The sequence below is a fragment of the Bufo gargarizans genome, chromosome 2 (genome assembly GCF_014858855.1).
Source record: "Bufo gargarizans isolate SCDJY-AF-19 chromosome 2, ASM1485885v1, whole genome shotgun sequence".
Lineage (NCBI taxonomy): Eukaryota > Metazoa > Chordata > Amphibia > Anura > Bufonidae > Bufo > Bufo gargarizans.
Window position 1 is genome coordinate 98,545,449 of NC_058081.1, and position 19,523 is coordinate 98,564,971.

The following is a 19,523-nucleotide window of genomic DNA, read 5'->3' on the forward strand; positions in this document are numbered from 1 at the left end:
CAGTGGATCTCTGTCCAGGTAAACAGGAAAATGTGGCTTTTAGGTTCAGCTCTGAGCCCACTTCAATGGCAATACCCTTCTACTACTCATCAGCTATGTGGGCAGACAGGTGCTTGGAATACTCTTTCAGTCCGGTGTAAGTGAAATTATACATTGGCATCACGCTGTACAGAGTCCGGTATTTTTTTATGGAGCAAAGCAGCCGGTGCCGGATCAAGAGTTTCCTACAAGGAGGTGCACTGCAGGATTTTTCTTTTAGACAAGCTTCGCAATGCAGACAATCGACGTGCAGGGGTCAAGCTTCCGGGAGGATACCTCGAGCTCTAAAAATGACTGCTCCTTCGTGCCGATGACCTAATTCTTGTGGTTAACACTCCATCGGTTGCATATCGTAGCGATAAAGGATGTTCCCGTTCACTGACTGTAAACAGAGATATTGACATACAAACATATTAAACTCAGTCCCCTGACCAGCCAGACTTGCCAGCATATGTTCCAGGACATGAAGACGTGGAATAACATTGTTCATCCCGTAGTCCTGGCAACTGACAAATAATGTGGCCTCCTCAAAGGGCCTGAGCAAACGGCAGGTGTCACGCATGAGCTGCCACTGGCTGACATCGAAGTTACACAGAGTACTACTCCTGTCCGCTTGGATCATCAGGAAATCATTGATAGCCTTTCTCGGTCCAACATATGGAGGGTAGAATTCCAATGGTTGGAAACGTTGCATATCAGCCCATGTTGGGGGATGCCGTTCTGCAGCTAAAGGAGTGTGTGCTTTGTGGTGTACTAGTGGCTGAAGTGCATGCAAAGTTTCCGGGCCATTTTTAGAATGTCTTGCAGATGGGTGGAAGACTTCAGGAAGTGCTTGACAACCAGATTGAACACGTGTGCCATGCAGGGCTCATGGCTCAGCCTTCCTTGACGCAGCACCAACAAACACCATGTTCTTCCCGTTGTTGGTGACCATGGTTCTGATTTTGAGTTGTCGCGGAGAAAGACAGGATTCGATTTCTTGCTGAAGACATAATTTGGGCCATACCGCAAAAGGAGGTCTACAATCATCCATCTATTTTCCAGAAGAAAACATGGTTAAAATTAAAAATGTCACCAATGAAAGGATAATGGCATTTGGCTCATACAGAAGAAAGTCTATCACCCAGCAATTTTCCCTTAAAAAGCCTGTTTGACATAAAAAATTTCACCACTACAGATCATCCCTCAAAAAATGAGCCCACAGACATCTCCGTAGACATAACTATATATTAAAAAAAAGTTATGGGGGTCATAATCTGGCGATGAAAAAAAATAAATAATTTTTTTCGAATTCGGTCCATCCCAAGAAAAGTGCTTCACCGCATATAACTGCACCGCTGTTACACACAAAAAAGGGTTTCAAAACACATAAGTGCACCGCTGAGTGGCAACTATATTTAACTTTTGCCACTAATACAAGACAAAAAGGGCTGTAATTTTTGCACTTCAACACACAATGGCTAATAAGCCCTTTTTTCCCCACTAATAAAAGCCCAAAAATGCTTTAGAACATGTAACTGCACCGCACTAGGGCAAATAAGACGTAGAAATATTGCCTTGTAATGAACCCTGTTAATGCCTGTATCAAACCGCACTTACACCCTAATAAGACAGGTTTGCTGGAATTACAGAGCTGTAAAAAGGCAATTTGTATCGTCAGTCAGTGCAGCAAAATGTAATCTAATTGTTCCTATTACCCAGGATGTCACCTCCCCAACTAAACCCTGTTCAACATAAATGCTGTGGAATGATTCCTCCCTATCCTTTCCCTACACCTTGAATAATCTTTCCCTGCACTTGTAAATCGTTTTTATTTTTTTAGCACAATGACTATTTTTTTTTCACTGTCCCCAGAGCCTGCAGACACGTCTCTCCCTGCACTAAGTACACTGGTAAATGGGAGAATCTAAGATGGCTGCCGTATTTGTACGGCTGTGACATCACAGGGCTGTCTGGCTGCTGATTGGCTGCATGCATGTCAGTATGGGTAATCCCGCCTTCCCAGACTTCCTTTCTCCATGTCCTTATACGTGCAGCCGCCATTTTAGTAAAAATGCGATTCGTTACTACGAAGCGCGAGGAAATTCGCATTCGGTCCGAATTTAATTTTTCCTGAAATTCATAACGGATTCCACTTTGTCAGCTTCGATCCGCTCATCTCTAGTCATGACCCACAATGCAAGTCTATGGGGACGGATCCATTTTCTCTGACACAATAAAATACAGATCCGTCCTCCATTGACTTTCAATGGAGTTCATGACGAATCCGTCTTGGCAATGTTAAAAATAATACAACCGGATCCGTTCATAACAGATGCAGATGGTTGTATTAGCAGTAATGGAAGCGTTTTTACTGAACCTTGCCGGATCCAGCAAAAACGTTAGTGTGAAAGTAGCCTAAACCGGTCTGGAAATGAGGATTCAAGCTCCAATATTCCCTTTACACGTTATTCTATTGCACCATAGACTGGGGCAGAAGACATAGCCAAGAAAAGATGGAGGTCTATTCCTTGTTCTTTAGAAGAGTTTGCCTATGAGACAGAGTGTCCAAACTGCAACCCAAAACCCACTTATTTATCGCAAAGTGCCAACACGGCAATGTAATCTGAATTCTACAGTCCAATATAGTATTTCTACAATGTACTTTATCATTTAGCTATAACAGCCTGCCTATGTTCAATGCGCTGTCTGTGCCGTTCATAGTGCCCCGGCGAGGAAAGTCTAAGACATACTGGTGCGTCATAGATTTTTCCAGGATGCGAGTGCCCACAGAGAGGGCTCTGCAGGCTGCCTCTGGCACCTGTGGCATAGGTTTGCCACCACTGCCCTATACTGACAGGTACAGTATATATAGAGTTCTATTCCAGAAGAAACCCATATCCCTTCTCAGACGCATACAAGTCTGCATTGTAACAGTGTACATGGCTAGAGTTGTCATCCAGATAATGGCAGCGGCTCTTTCTGTAAATGTATGAATCTATCTATTCACTGCCATTTTGAACCAAATGAAACTGAAAAGCTACTTAACATTATATTAAATGTCACGGGAGTAGTTTCAGATCCTCTTGCAAGAAAATGATCGTATATCTTCTTTATAATAGCTGTCAAGTACATAGGACTTGCACAGTGGCAACACTTCCTACCGATGTCCATTAACATAGGCACCGTTTTTTAATGCAATAAATTATGCTGGGATCATTTCATTAAACAGATTTCAATAACCTAATTTTTGTAAGAAAATTGTGTAGATTTTTATATTTTGTTTAAACCATGAATGCACAGTTAAAAACAGACCTACACAACTAGTAGCAAAGCAAATGCTAGCTGGGATTTATTGTATTGTAGATGTTCAATGCATGAGAATGGAGAAACTGCCCCTAAGTGGGCACTGCTGACTGAATACAGCATTTTAATTTCACCCCCAGGAAAAGAAACCCAACTATGGCAATATTAAAAAAGAGCAATAACTGACCAACTAGGAATAAGGGATGTAAAGGAGCTAACCAGGATCTTAACATTGATTAATAGCAAAGTGAACAAATGAGTTTAATATTTTCTGCTGTGACAGTCTGATGATCCAGAATATCTGATAACTAGGGATGAGCGAACTCGAACTGTATAGTTCGGGTTCGTACCGAATTTTGGGGTGTCCGTGACACGGACCCGAACATTTTCGTAAAAGTCCGGGTTCGGGTTCGGTGTTCGTCGCTTTCTTGGCGCTTTTGTGACGCTTTCTTGGCGCTTTTTGAAAGGCTGCAAAGCAGCCAATCAACAAGCGTCATACTACTTGCCCCAAGAGGCCGTCACAGCCATGCCTACTATTGGCATGGCTGTGATTGGCCAGAGCACCATGTGACCCAGCCTCTATTTAAGCTGGAGTCACATAGCGCCGCCCGTCACTCTGCTCTGATTAGTGTAGGGAGAGGTTGCGGCTGCGACAGTAGGGCGAGATTAGGCAGATTAACTCCTCCAAAGGACTTGATTAATCGATCGATCTGCAGCTGTGCATCATTGAGCTGCTGAAATTCAAATGCTCACTGTTTTTAGGCTGCCCAGACCGTTTGTCAGTCACTTTTTTCTGGGGTGATCGGCGGCAATTTTGTGTCTTGTGGTGCGCCAGCACAAGCTGCGACCAAGTGCATTTAACCCTCAATGGTGTGGTTGTTTTTTGGCTAAAGCCTACATCAGGGTGAAGCTGTCACACCAAGTGCATTTAACCAGCAATAGTCTGTTTAATTTTTGGCCATATACTACATCAGGGGCAAGCTGCGCCTGTCAACAAGTGCATTTAACCCTCAATGGTGTGGTTGTTTTTTGGCTAAAGCCTACATCAGGGTGAAGCTGTCACACCAAGTGCATTTAACCAGCAATAGTCTGTTAATTTTTTGGCCATATACTACATCAGGGGCAAGCTGCGCCCGTCACCAAGTGCATTTAACCCTCAGTAGTGTGGTTGGTCAAGCTGTCACACCAAGTGCATTTAACCAGCAATAGTCTGTTCATTTTTTGGCCATATACTACATCAGGGGCAAGCTGCGCCCGTCACCAAGTGCATTTAACCCTCAGTAGTGTGGTTGGTCAAGCTGTGACACCAAGTGCATTTAACCAGCAATAGTCTGTTAATTTTTTGGCCATATGCTACATCAGGGGCAAGCTGCGCCCGTCACCAAGTGCATTTAACCCTCAGTAGTGTGGTTGGTCAAGCTGTCACACCAAGTGCATTTAACCAGCAATAGTCTGTTCATTTTTTGGCCATATACTGCATCAGGGGCAAGCTGCGCCCGTCACCAAGTGCATTTAACCCTCAGTAGTGTGGTTGGTCAAGCTGTCACACCAAGTGCATTTAACCAGCAATAGTGTGGTTATTTTTTGGCCATATCCCAGTCTAATTCTGTCAGTAAATCCATACCGGTCACCCAGCGCCTAAATACTAGGCCTCAAATTTATATCCCGCTAAATCTGTCGTTACCGCTGTACTGTTGTGGCTGGGCAAAGTATTTAGTGTCCGTCAAAGCACATTTTTTGTTCAGGGTTGAAATACAATTCCCAATTTAGCAATTTCATAATTTAGTGGTTTCTGCTATATCAGAGCTATTTGAAATCTATCCCTAAAAGGGTATATAATATTCAAGGTGCACATAGGGTCATTCAGAATAACTTCACACACACGCTACTGTGCATTTCCAAGTCTAATTCTGTTAGTAAATCCATACCGGTCACCCAGCGCCTAAATACTAGGCCTCAAATTTATATCCCGCTAAATCTGTCGTTACCGCTGTACTGTTGTGGCTGGGCAAGTTATTTAGTGTCCGTCAAAGCACATTTTTTGTTCTGGTTGAAATACAATTCCAAATTTAGCAATTTCATAATTTAGTGGTTTCTGCTATATCAGAGCTATTTGAAATCTATCCCTAAAAGGGTATATAATATTCAAGGTGCACATAGGGTCATTCAGAATAACTTCACACACACGCTACTGTGCATTTCCAAGTTTAATTCTGTCAGTAAATCCATACCGGTCACCCAGCGCCTAAATACTAGGCCTCAAATTTATATTCAGCTGAATTTGAATACAATACATTGGGCCAAATAATATTTTTGTTGTTGTGGTGAACCATAACAATGAGGAAAACATCTAGTAAGGGACGCGGACGTGGACATGGTCGTGGTGGTGTTAGTGGACCCTCTGGTGCTGGGAGAGGACGTGGCCGTTCTGCCACATCCACACATCCTAGTGTACCAACTACCTCAGGTCCCAGTAGCCGCCAGAATTTACAGCGATATATGGTGGGGCCCAATGCCGTTCTAAGGATGGTAAGGCCTGAGCAGGTACAGGCATTAGTCAATTGGGTGGCCGACAGTGGATCCAGCACGTTCACATTATCTCCCACCCAGTCTTCTGCAGAAAGCGCACAGATGGCGCCTGAAAACCAACCCCATCAGTCTGTCACATCACCCCCATGCATATCAGGGAAACTGTCTGAGCCTCAAGTTATGCAGCAGTCTCTTATGCTGTTTGAAGACTCTGCTGGCAGGGTTTCCCAAGGGCATCCACCTAGCCCTTCCCCAGCGGTGGAAGACATAGACTGCACTGACGCACAACCACTTATGTTTCCTGATGATGAGGACATGGGAATACCACCTCAGCATGTCTCTGATGATGACGAAACACAGGTGCCAACTGCTGCGTCTTTCTGCAGTGTGCAGACTGAACAGGAGGTCAGGGATCAAGACTGGGTGGAAGACGATGCAGGGGACGATGAGGTCCTAGACCCCACACGGAATGAAGGTCGTGCCACTGACTTTCACAGTTCGGAGGAAGAGGCAGTGGTGAGACCGAGCCAACAGCGTAGCAAAAGAGGGAGCAGTGGGCAAAAGCAGAACACCCGCCGCCAAGAGACTCCGCCTGCTACTGACCGCCGCCATCTGGGACCGAGCACCCCAAAGGCAGCTTCAAGGAGTTCCCTGGCATGGCACTTCTTCAAACAATGTGCTGACGACAAGACCCGAGTGGTTTGCACGCTGTGCCATCAGAGCCTGAAGCGAGGCATTAACGTTCTGAACCTGAGCACAACCTGCATGACCAGGCACCTGCATGCAAAGCATGAACTGCAGTGGAGTAAACACCTTAAAACCAAGGAAGTCACTCAGGCTCCCCCTGCTACCTCTTCTGCTGCTGCCGCCTCGGCCTCTTCTGCTGCTGCCGCCTCGGCCTCTTCCTCCGCCTCTGGAGGAACGTTGGCACCTGCCGCCCAGCAAACAGGGGATGTACCACCAACACCACCACCACCTCCGTCACCAAGCGTCTCAACCATGTCACACGGCAGCGTTCAGCTCTCCATCTCACAAACATTTGAGAGAAAGCGTAAATTCCCACCTAGCCACCCTCGATCCCTGGCCCTCAATGCCAGCATTTCTAAACTACTGGCCTATGAAATGCTGTCATTTAGGCTGGTGGACACAGACAGCTTCAAACAGCTCATGTCGCTTGCTGTCCCACAGTATGTTGTTCCCAGCCGCCACTACTTCTCCAAGAGAGCCGTGTCTTCCCTGCACAACCAAGTATCCGATAAAATCAAGTGTGCACTGCGCAACGCCATCTGTGGCAAGGTCCACCTAACCACAGATACGTGGACCAGTAAGCACGGCCAGGGACGCTATATCTCCCTAACTGCACACTGGGTAAATGTAGTGGCAGCTGGGCCCCAGGCGGAGAGCTGTTTGGCGCACGTCCTTCCGCCGCCAAGGATCGCAGGGCAACATTCTTTGCCTCCTGTTGCCACCTCCTCCTTCTCGGCTTCCTCCTCCTCTTCTTCCACCTGCTCATCCAGTCAGTCACACACCTTCACCACCAACTTCAGCAAAGCCCGGGGTAAACGTCAGCAGGCCATTCTGAAACTCATATGTTTGGGGGACAGGCCCCACACCGCACAGGAGTTGTGGCGGGGTATAGAACAACAGACCGACGAGTGGTTGCTGCCGGTGAGCCTCAAGCCCGGCCTGGTGGTGTGTGATAATGGGCGAAATCTCATTGCAGCTCTGGGACTAGCCAATTTGACGCACATCCCTTGCTTGGCGCATGTGCTGAATTTGGTGGTGCAGAAGTTCATTCACAACTACCCCGACATGTCAGAGCTGCTGCATAAAGTGCGGGCCGTCTGTTCGCGCTTCCGGCGTTCACATCCTGCTGCTGCTCGCCTGTCTGCGCTACAGCGTAACTTCGGCCTTCCCGCTCACCGCCTCATATGCGACGTGCCCACCAGGTGGAACTCCACCTTGCACATGCTGGACAGACTGTGCGAGCAGCAGCAGGCCATAGTGGAGTTTCAGCTGCAGCACGCACGGGTCAGTCGCACTACAGAACAGCACCACTTCACCACCAATGACTGGGCCTCCATGCGAGACCTGTGTGCCCTGTTGCGCTGTTTCGAGTACTCCACCAACATGGCCAGTGGCGATGACGCCGTTATCAGCGTTACAATACCACTTCTATGTCTCCTTGAGAAAACACTTAGGGCGATGATGGAAGAGGAGGTGGCCCAGGAGGAGGAGTAGGAGGAGGAGGAAGAGGGGTCATTTTTAGCACTTTCAGGCCAGTCTCTTCAAAGTGACTCAGAGGGAGGTTTTTGGCAACAGCAGAGGCCAGGTACAAATGTGGCCAGCCAGGGCCCACTACTGGAGGACGAGGAGGACGAGGATGAGGAGGAGGTGGAGGAGGATGAGGATGAAGCATGGTCACAGCGGGGTGGCACCCAACGCAGCTCGGGTCCATCACTGGTGCGTGGCTGGGGGGAAAGGCAGGACGTTGACGATACGCCTCCCACAGAGGACAGCTTGTCCTTACCCCTGGGCAGCCTGGCACACATGAGCGACTACATGCTGCAGTGCCTGCGCAACGACAGCAGAGTTGCCCACATTTTAACATGTGCGGACTACTGGGTTGCCACCCTGCTGGATCCACGCTACAAAGACAATGTGCCCACCTTACTTCCTGCACTGGAGCGTGATAGGAAGATGCGCGAGTACAAGCGCACGTTGGTAGACGCGCTACTGAGAGCATTCCCAAATGTCACAGGGGAACAAGTGGAAGCCCAAGGCCAAGGCAGAGGAGGAGCAAGAGGTCGCCAAGGCAGCTGTGTCACGGCCAGCTCCTCTGAGGGCAGGGTTAGCATGGCAGAGATGTGGAAAACTTTTGTCAACACGCCACAGCTAACTGCACCACCACCTGATACGCAACGTGTTAGCAGGAGGCAACATTTCACTAACATGGTGGAACAGTACGTGTGCACACCCCTCCACGTACTGACTGATGGTTCGGCCCCATACAACTTCTGGGTCTCTAAATTGTCCACGTGGCCAGAGCTAGCCTTTTATGCCTTGGAGGTGCTGGCCTGCCCGGCGGCCAGCGTTTTGTCTGAACGTGTATTCAGCACGGCAGGGGGCGTCATTACAGACAAACGCAGCCGCCTGTCTACAGCCAATGTGGACAAGCTGACGTTCATAAAAATGAACCAGGCATGGATCCCACAGGACCTGTCCGTCCCTTGTCCAGATTAGACATTAACTACCTCCCCTTAACCATATATTATTGGACTCCAGGGCACTTCCTCATTCAATCCTATTTTTATTTTCATTTTACCATTATATTGCGAGGCTACCCAAAGTTGAATGAACCTCTCCTCTGTCTGGGTGACGGGGCCTAAATATATGCCAATGGACTGTTCCAATGTTGGGTGACGTGAAGCCTGATTCTCTGCTATGACATGCAGACTAATTCTCTGCTGACATGAAGCCAGATCCTCTGTTACGGGACCTCTATCCTCTGCCTGGGTCCTGGGCCTAAATATCTGACAATGGACTGTTGCAGTGGTGGCTGACGTGAAGCCTGATTTTCTGCTATGACACGCAGACTGATTCTCTGCTGACATGAAGCCAGATCCTCTGTTACGGGACCTCTCTCCTCTGCCTGGGTGCTGGGCCTAAATATCTGACAATGGACTGTTGCAGTGGTGGCTGACGTGAAGCCTGATTTTCTGCTATGACATGCAGACTGATTCTCTGCTGACATGAAGCCAGATCCTCTGTTACGGGACCTCTCTCCTCTGCCTGGGTGCTGGGCCTAAATATCTGACAATGGACTGTTGCATTGGTGGCTGACGTGAAGCCTGATTCTCTGCTATGACATGCAGACGAATTCTCTGCTGACATGAAGCCAGATTCTCTGTTACGGGACCTCTCTCCTCTGCCTGGGTGCTGGGCCTAAATATATGCCAATGGACTGTTGCACTGGTGGCTGACGTGAAGCCTGATTCTCTGCTATGACATGCAGACTGATTCTCTGCTGACTTGAAGCCAGATTGTCTGTTACGGGACCTCTCTCCTCTGCCTGGGTGCTGGGCCTAAATTTATGAAAATGGACTCTTACAGTGGTGGGTGACGTGAAGCCTGATTCTCTGCTATGATATGAAGACTGATTCTCTGCTGACATGAAGCCAGATTGTCTGTTACGGGACCTCTCTCCTCTGCCTGGGTGCTGGGCCTAAATTTATGAAAATGGACTGTTGCAGTGGTGGCTGACGTGAAGCCTGATTCTCTGCTATGACATGCAGACTGATTCTCTGCTGACATGAAGACAGATTCTCTGTTACGGCACCTCTCTCCTCTGCCTGGGTGCCGGGGCCTAAATATCTGAGAATAGACTGTTCCAGTGGTGGGTGACGTGAAGTTAGATTCTCTGCTATGGGACCTCTCTCCAATTGATTTTGGTTAATTTTTATTTATTTAATTTTTATTTTAATTCATTTCCCTATCCACATTTGTTTGCAGGGGATTTACCTACATGTTGCTGCCTTTTGCAGCCCTCTAGCCCTTTCCTGGGCTGTTTTACAGCTTTTTTAGTACCGAAAAGTTCGGGTCCCTATTGACTTCAATGGGGTTCGGGTTCGGGACGAAGTTCGGATCGGGTTCGGATCCCGAACCCGAACATTTCCGGGAAGTTCGGCCGAACTTCTCGAACCCGAACATCCAGGTGTTCGCTCAACTCTACTGATAATCACTCGCTGATCAGGTTTTATAAATGCCAGACAGTAGTCATTTTACTCTACTGTTAACTGGACAAATCATTATTGAACACCAAAGGTGTATTCAATACAGTTCTAATTCTTATTAAAGAATTTATTCTGAACCCTTTACTGACATGGCGATTTTCCATTTTTGAATTTAAATTTTTTGCCTTCCCAGAGCCATAACTTTTTTATTTTTCCATTCACATAGCCATTTGAGGGCTTGTTTTTTGTTTTGTTTTTACGGGACAATTTGTACTTTCTAATGCCACCATTTAATATTACATAGGATGTAGTGGGAAGCGGGGAAAAAAATTCTAAATTTGGGGCGGGGGGGAGGCAGAATCACAACAGATGCAGATCTCCACCTAGTTCAATGTCCAGCAGCATTGATCCCTTTAAAACATAACTTTTACTAATCAGATTATAAAAAAGTACCACAGTGGTGGTTCACCGGTGCATAAGTGAAAAAGACATACAACAATAATAATAGATGCAAAGATATGTCTGGGAGCTAGTCGTCAAAACTACACTACAAGAGGGATGAGTGAACACAGGGCAGCAAATTGGGAGCAGTGGGTATGCCTATACTCTCCCTAAGCTCACCCTGGCTATAACCTCAGCCCAGGGACGTCCCCTTGTGGTGGAGACTCCCTGTCCTCGTTCCTGGGCTGACTGCCCTGCGTTTACCCTCCTCTTTAAAAATAACAAAAGTTGCTCCCCAGACCATAAGTGGGTGTGGTCATGTGTCCCTGGTGAAAAAATTCTAACAGGGCCACTAGGATGGATAAGGACCAATAAAGACCAATACAGTTAGGGTGAATTAGATCGATATCACCTATACCCTATAGAGCCGAGCCCGGGTGCAACAGTCAATGCATTCCCAGGTTGGTTCCAAATGAAGCCCCTACGCGTTTCCCCTATCACTAGGTTCATCAGGGGGCATATGTGGTCAGCGATACAACCATCACAGAAAGAAATATATGGTCAGAAATACAACCATCACACAAGATAGGTTAGAAATACTTAAGATATAGTGAGGCAACAGGACCAGAGACGCAGGTGATGTTTAAGCATAGGACCAAGGGACCCATTTGATATGTCCCACCTGTAAGAAATAGAAATGCTCTCAGTTCATGTGCTAGACACAATACAATACATTTGTGTCCCCTATAGAGTTACTTGGAACACAAGATAGTCCCGAAAGGACTTCGTCTCCAGGTTAAACCGGCAGAACGTATCGCATCACCATCCCTCATAACCAGGTGGGAGGAACAACTGACACTTAGCTCACTGAACCTTATGCAAATCCTCCTCGACGAGGAGAAATTGATGTTTGAAAAAACATCTGCTAGCCTTCAGGAACAAATTGATATTGCCCTCACCTATAAAGACGACCCAGATTTCTCTAGACGGGAAGCTTCTCTCCAAGTGTCTGTTGAAAGATTTCAAACTGTCATAAAAGAGAGAAAGCATAGACAGTTCCTCCGCGACCTCTCGGAATTTAGAGAGAATAGGGCCTATCAACAACAACCCACTGGCTCCGCACCTTTGGTGTCTGAGGTGTCCACATCTGAGGTGGACTCCTCCGACACCGAATTATCGGGTGGGAACTATAGGGGTAGAGGCACGACACAGACTGGGAGAAGAGGTAGACGACGATGGCAGAAAGGAGGAACGAGCGGGAGGGGTCGTCCGGGAGGGGTAAATTACTCCACTGGGCCAGCATCCTATCCCTCTGGCTCATCATCTCAAGCAGCTGGTGCTGCCTCCAACAACTTTCCGTCGTCACATTCCCCTGTATGCGCCTCGGCGTCTTTTTTAGAGAAAAGTCAGATCCCTTACAATCTTCGGGGGGGGGAACAAAACCGACAGAACCTGAAGGATGGGCTCCAAGTTGTAAATCTATCATCACGGACCCTAAGTGCACTTGAACTTGGGGTATTGAGCAAGGGTCTTTCTTTTGTTCCAACCACCAATTTCTGTCTATTCACGTGGATTAAGGACCTGAGTCTTTTTGCTAGACGCCTTAAGTGGCACAAATTCTTCAGGGATAATGATAGACAAACATGTGCCAGACTTGGCTTGAGTGAATGTGATCTTGCCTCTTTGCAGACTCTCTGTGAACTGGGAGAGGAAGGTAGCCGGTGCCCAGGTCAGGGACCATATACCAATCTTAAACCAACAAGTACAAAGATGCCCCCACCCATTAAATATGAGTGCGTGGACATATTCATGCAAATGGTGACGAGTGAGCTGGAGAGATTGGAGGGAATGTCTCCCCGCCACTTCAATCTGTCTCGAATGGAGATGTCAGCCTTGACTGCCCTTGAGAAAGATAAATCTATAATCATCAAACCATCTGATAAGGGTGGCAATTTGGTCATCCTTGACCATGTAGCGTATCAGACTATGTGTTTGAATCTCCTAAAAGACAGGGAAGGTTATAGGGTGTTGGATACAAACCCCCTGACCCCCTTCTACGAGGACTTGAAGATCATCTTGACTGACGCTCTAGTAGACAGATTGATTTCGGCGGCTGAGTACGACTTTTTCCTTCCCGCTCACTCCACCATCGCTACCTTTTATGGATTACCTAAAATCCATAAGGGGGTTATACCCCTCAAGGGACGCCCCATTGTCTCCGGGGTTAACTCCCTGACCCAGAACTGTGGGATCTACGTCGATCGCGTGCTGAGGGAGTTCGTCGTGTCTTTACCCTCATATACGAGGGACACGATGGACTTCCTCAGCAAGATCGACGCGATCAATATGGACAAGGACTGCATACTGGCAAGTATAGATGTCGAGTCCCTTTATAGCTCTATCCCACATACGAAAGGGATCTCTGCTACTGAATACTACCTGAAGACTAGGGACATCCACTGCAGGGCACATAACATCTTTGTGCTCAAGCTCCTGGAGTTCACTCTGACCCACAATTTTTTCCTTTTCAATTCACGGTTCTACCACCAGCTCAGGGGGACGGCAATGGGGAGCCCCTGTGCCCCCACCTATGCCAACCTCTTCCTGGGCTGGTGGGAGGACACTGTCGTGTTTCCAGATAGGGAGACTTGGTGGTCCGAGAAGATCACCTTCTGGACAAGATATATAGACGACATTTTCGTGATTTGGAAGGGTGGGTCAGAGGAACTCCAGGAGTTTGTGGGGTCCCTTAACAACAACGACGTTGGTCTGCGATTTACTTTTGAGTTTGACCATCACTCTATCCCTTTCCTTGATGTACGGATAACCAGGGAGGGAGAAAAACTCACTGCCAACTTATTCAGAAAGGATACCGCGACCAACTCGTTGTTGCACTGGGAGAGCCATCACCCTCTACCGCTTAAATGCGGCATACCAAAGGGTCAGTATTTGAGGACCCGGAGAAACTGCTCCGAGGGTAAGGCGTTTCACACTGAGGCCAGGAAATTACAGACGAGATTCAGAGAGAGGGGATATCCTCAAACAGTCCTCGGAGGGGCGTTCCGGAACGCCGCAAGCAGGGAGCGTACCGAATTACTTGTACCAAAACCTAAGGTACAGTGTGGACAACAACTGATACGCCTAATATCTGTATTCGACTGTGCAAATGTGGAAGTAATGTCAGTCCTGAAAAGGTACTGGCCAATTCTCCACATGGACCCTGACCTGAAGGATGTACTGACTAAGCAACCGAGCGTCACTTATAGGCGGGGGAGGAGCATAAGAGACCGTCTGGTTCATAGCCATTACATTGCACCGACTGGAGCCGGCACTTGGCTGGACCGGAAACCTTGCGGGATGTTTAAATGTGGCTCCTGCAAAGCCTGTGCGTTCATATCCACCTCTAAATCTAACATCTGTTCAGCAACTGGTCAAGCCTATGAAATCAGAGATCTTTACAACTGCAGAAGCAAGGGTGCGGTATATCTATGCCAATGCCCTTGCCCCATGGACTACATAGGCAAAACCATCCGTGAGGTCAGGCGTCGAATCTGTGAACACGTGAATGACGTGGTGAAGAAAAAGATCACACCCGTCGCGTCACATGTTATTGATATGCACGGGGGCGATCCTAAGTGCTTGCGATTTTCGGTCCTGGAAACCATCCCTTTATCACCAAGGGGTGGCGACTGGGATCGTAAAATCCTCCAAAAAGAATGCATGTGGATTCACCGCTTTAGATCCCAGGCACCATTAGGGATCAATGAGAGACTTACGTTCTCCTGTTTCTTATGATCTACTTCCCCCTGGGGACGTTTATTCGTGGGGCCGTACGTTTTCCTCTATCCCTCTGTCATAAAATAGCGCCACTTCGGCAAATTTACCAATAGCCATGATAAAAGAAGTAGGATACTACTTAAAAGTATCCAGGTTGCACATTGCTTATCAAATGTGCCTTAGGTGTTTTATTTATGATAGTAATACACCTTAAGTGAAAAGTACAATACCGCATCATCAATAGCTCCCAGACCCCGCCCCCTTTCCCTAATGGAACGCCAGAATAATAAGCACTATGCCAGATGTAACTGACTGGTTTAATGTAGTGAGCATCGTTCTGCCTTGCCTCCAATGTGACGATATCTGCGTTTAGCATAAGCGATTCGCCTGATGGAACGGATGGGGAGTGAGTCTGCGTTCCATAGAACAGGATGTGGCTGCCCCATGCGTTCCACCTGGATGAGGCGCCGTACGGACCGGAAGTGACGCAACTATGCGTTCCACGCAACCGGATGTTAGTTCCGAGTGCGTTCCACTTGATCCGGCCGGCTCTGAATGCTCGGGTATGTACCCTTAACTACACGAGGGACGATTCGCGACCTGCACATACGATTCTCAGGCCGGAAGTAACACATGCTAATCAGCATGAAGTAGATACAGCTGGTGGGTGGCTATTTAGGGGAATGGGAGTGTGTGTGAATGAGAGGAGGAACAGGACGACACCAGGACGCAGCTCAAATGTAAGTTTGGACCATCTATTGAAAATTTACATCACCATAGCATGTAGTGTGTTTTACACTTTACTTGACTTTTTGCTCACAGATCCCTAAGTGAAGTATTGGCCCGTATCATGTGGGCTCTTTTTCCTCCTGACTGCACAGGACATTGAGTAAGTGCTGACTTGAAGGAGATATAGGGGACACAAATGTATTGTATTGTGTCTAGCACATGAACTGAGAGCATTTCTATTTCTTACAGGTGGGACATATCAAATGGGTCCCTTGGTCCTATGCTTAAACATCACCTGCGTCTCTGGTCCTGTTGCCTCACTATATCTTAAGTATTTCTAACCTATCTTGTGTGATGGTTGTATTTCTGACCATATATTTCTTTCTGTGATGGTTGTATCGCTGACCACATATGCCCCCTGATGAACCTAGTGATAGGGGAAACGCGTAGGGGCTTCATTTGGAACCAACCTGGGAATGCATTGACTGTTGCACCCGGGCTCGGCTCTATAGGGTATAGGTGATATCGATCTAATTCACCCTAACTGTATTGGTCTTTATTGGTCCTTATCCATCCTAGTGGCCCTGTTAGAATTTTTTCACCAGGGACACATGACCACACCCACTTATGGTCTGGGGAGCAACTTTTGTTATTTTTAAAGAGGAGGGTAAACGCAGGGCAGTCAGCCCAGGAACGAGGACAGGGAGTCTCCACCACAAGGGGACGTCCCTGGGCTGAGGTTATAGCCAGGGTGAGCTTAGGGAGAGTATAGGCATACCCACTGCTCCCAATTTGCTGCCCTGTGTTCACTCATCCCTCTTGTAGTGTAGTTTTGACGACTAGCTCCCAGACATATCTTTGCATCTATTATTATTGTTGTATGTCTTTTTCACTTATGCACCGGTGAACCACCACTGTGGTACTTTTTTATAATCTGATTAGTAAAAGTTATGTTTTAAAGGGATCAATACTGCTGGACATTACACTGTGAATTTCAGATCCTTTTTCATTGATCTATATTGAATAAGCTGGACATTTATACTCTCCACCTAGTTCCAGCTCTGGCAGGAAGGATCCGGCTTGTACTGGTCTGGTACTGGTCTCTACACATGGTCCCACTCCTCTGGAACACACAGTGAAGTCCTCTGTGTGCAGCTCCACAGCTGTCAGGAAAATCTCAGCTAATATATCCTCCTGCTGCTACAGTCTTTTACTGTTATCTCTCCCTGTTATCTCAGCAAGGCCCCAGCAACTTCTGGAACAGCCCAGGAAAAACTTCTTAACTCTTTCTTAGCCTCTGGCCAGCACAACTCAGGTTCCTGGTTAGTCACAGTGGCCTCTGGTGGCCGGAGGGAAACATGACAGTCTGCATAGATATAAGTGCTGGAAATGCTGCTGGTTGATTCAAGGCTGCCTCTTACACACCAACACTTTGTAAAGTGGTAGTATTACATCCCTGCCCCGCGAGTCCATGCCTCGTTTAATGCATGACAATATCCTGCCGGCCTTAGAAGCAGCTGATTGACAATGTATGCTGTAATTTAATCTACCATTCACAAAGACACCTAAATCCTTCTTTATAAGTAACTCTCCCAGTGCTACATCACCTAGGACATATAATGCACTGAGATTATTACTACCAAGATGCATAACTTTACATTTGTCCACAGTGAACCTCATTTGCCAAGTTGATGCCCAATAACTCAGAGTGTTCAAGTCAGCTTGTAGTTTCTGGACATCTTCCATAGACCGTACAGTTCTACACAGCGTAGTGTCATCTGCAAAAATAGATATGGTGCTATTAATCCCATCCTCAATATCATTCATAAATAAATTAAATAATAAAGGGCCCAACACTGAACCTTGGGGTACACCACTTATAACCCAGGACCATTCTGAATAGGAATCGTTTACCACAACTCTCTGGACACGGTCCTTCAGCCAGTTTCCAATCCAATTACAAATTATACTATTACAAGCCAATAGACCTTACTTTACTTATTAAGCATCTATGAGGGACAGTATCAAAAGCCTTTGCAAAATCCAGAAACACTACGTCCACAGCCGCCCCTCTGTCCAGGCTACTACTCACCTCCTAATAAAAACAAATCAGGTTAGTCTGACAACTTCTGTCCTTGGTAAACCCATGCTGGTTATCACTTATAATATTATTTATAGTTGCATACTCCAGTATATAGTCCCTTAAGATTCCTTCAAATATTTTTTCCACAACAGAAGTTAAACTAACTGGTCTATAATTACCTGCCTTGCGCCAATCATTTGGCACTGTACCAGTTCCTAGAGAATCCTTAAAAATTCTAAACAGGGGCACAACAATCCCTCTGGAACCGGAGTTTTGTTCCCATTTACCCTATTTAACTTCTCTTGGACCATATCTACAGTTAGCCAATTGAGTATATCACTGGATGTACTAACAGCCCCGGTGCCACAGAAATCAGCTCCTTTCTCTTTACCATTATTTAGGAGACCTACCTGCTCAGACCTAGGTTTTTTAGCATTTATATATTTAAAAAACTTTTTGGGATTTGTTTTGCTCTCTTTTGTAACCTGCTGTTCATTTTGCATCTTTGCAAATTTTATGTCCTTTTTGCAGATTTTATTAAGTCCTTTGTAATCTTCAAACGCTACAGCTGACCCCTCATATTTGTATTTTTTAAATGCCCTCTTTTTGTCTTTTATTTTATCTTTTTACAGTAACTGGGGGATTTAATTTTAGCCGTTTATACTTGTTACCTAAAGGGATACATTTTTTAGTGCAATTACTCAATGTGGATTTGAAGCTTTCCCATTTATCCTCTGTATTATTTTGTGACAGTCTATGCCCTGAAATGCTGCCCTCAACCCAGGGAAATTAGCCTTTTTAAAATTCAGTATCTTTGCTCTGCCTGACAGTTTGCTTCTTAAAGTTTAGGGGGAATATAATTATATTGTGGTCACTATTACCTAGTGTTTCTCAAACAGTAACATTACCAACAACAAGCTCTGCATCATTAGAAATTACCAGCACCAACAGAGCATCGCCCCTAGTGGGAGCTTCTACAAACTGGCCAATAAAGTGGTCCTGCAGCAATTTGAGGTTTTATCTCCCCTTTGCAGTTGAGGCAGAACCATGACCATAGTCAATATCTGGGAAGTTAAAATCTCCCATTATGACCACTGTACCAGCCTGTGCCGCCCGCTCTGTTTGGTTATACAGTAGCGTTTCTTAATCTTCTGTGATGTTAGGGGGTCTATAGATTACACCAAGTATTATTTTTTCAGTGTTTATATCCCTTTGAACTTCCACCCAAAAGGTTTCCACATCCTCACCATCCTCACCCACAATTGCCTCTTTCACACTTGTCTTCAGATCACTCCTTACATACAGGCACACACCACCACCTTTACTATTGACCCGGTCTTTCCTAAATAGTGTAAAACCCTTAATATTAACAGCCCAGTCATGCAAAGAGTCCAACCATGTCTCAACTACACCAACTACATACATCTATGTGTTCTTCTAGTACCATAGCCTCCAGCTTCCCCATTTTGATAGCTAGACTTCTGGCATTTGTGAAAATACATTTTAAATTACTATTACCTGTAAAGTGATTATCTGGGATTTTTTGGTTACCTTGGTTAATTTTTGTATGTAACAGGTTCTTGTTACCAGCAGTTCTATTTTTTATAAATGAATAATAATGCCCAGTCTTCTCCCTATTTTCCTCACTAACCCTAGCCCCCACTTAATCCCCACTGTCCCCTTCTATAACCCATTCTCTATCTACAATATCTACCCCCTTATTACTATGACACCTCCCCCCTCCAAGATCCTAGTTTAAAAGCTCCTCCAGCTGTCTAACCATTTTTTCCCCCCAGGGCAGTTGCACCCTTCCCATTGAAGCGCTGCCCGTCCCTACTGTAGAGTCTGTAACCGACCGCAAAGTCGGCCCAGTTCTCCATGAACCCAAACCCTTCCTTCCTGCACCA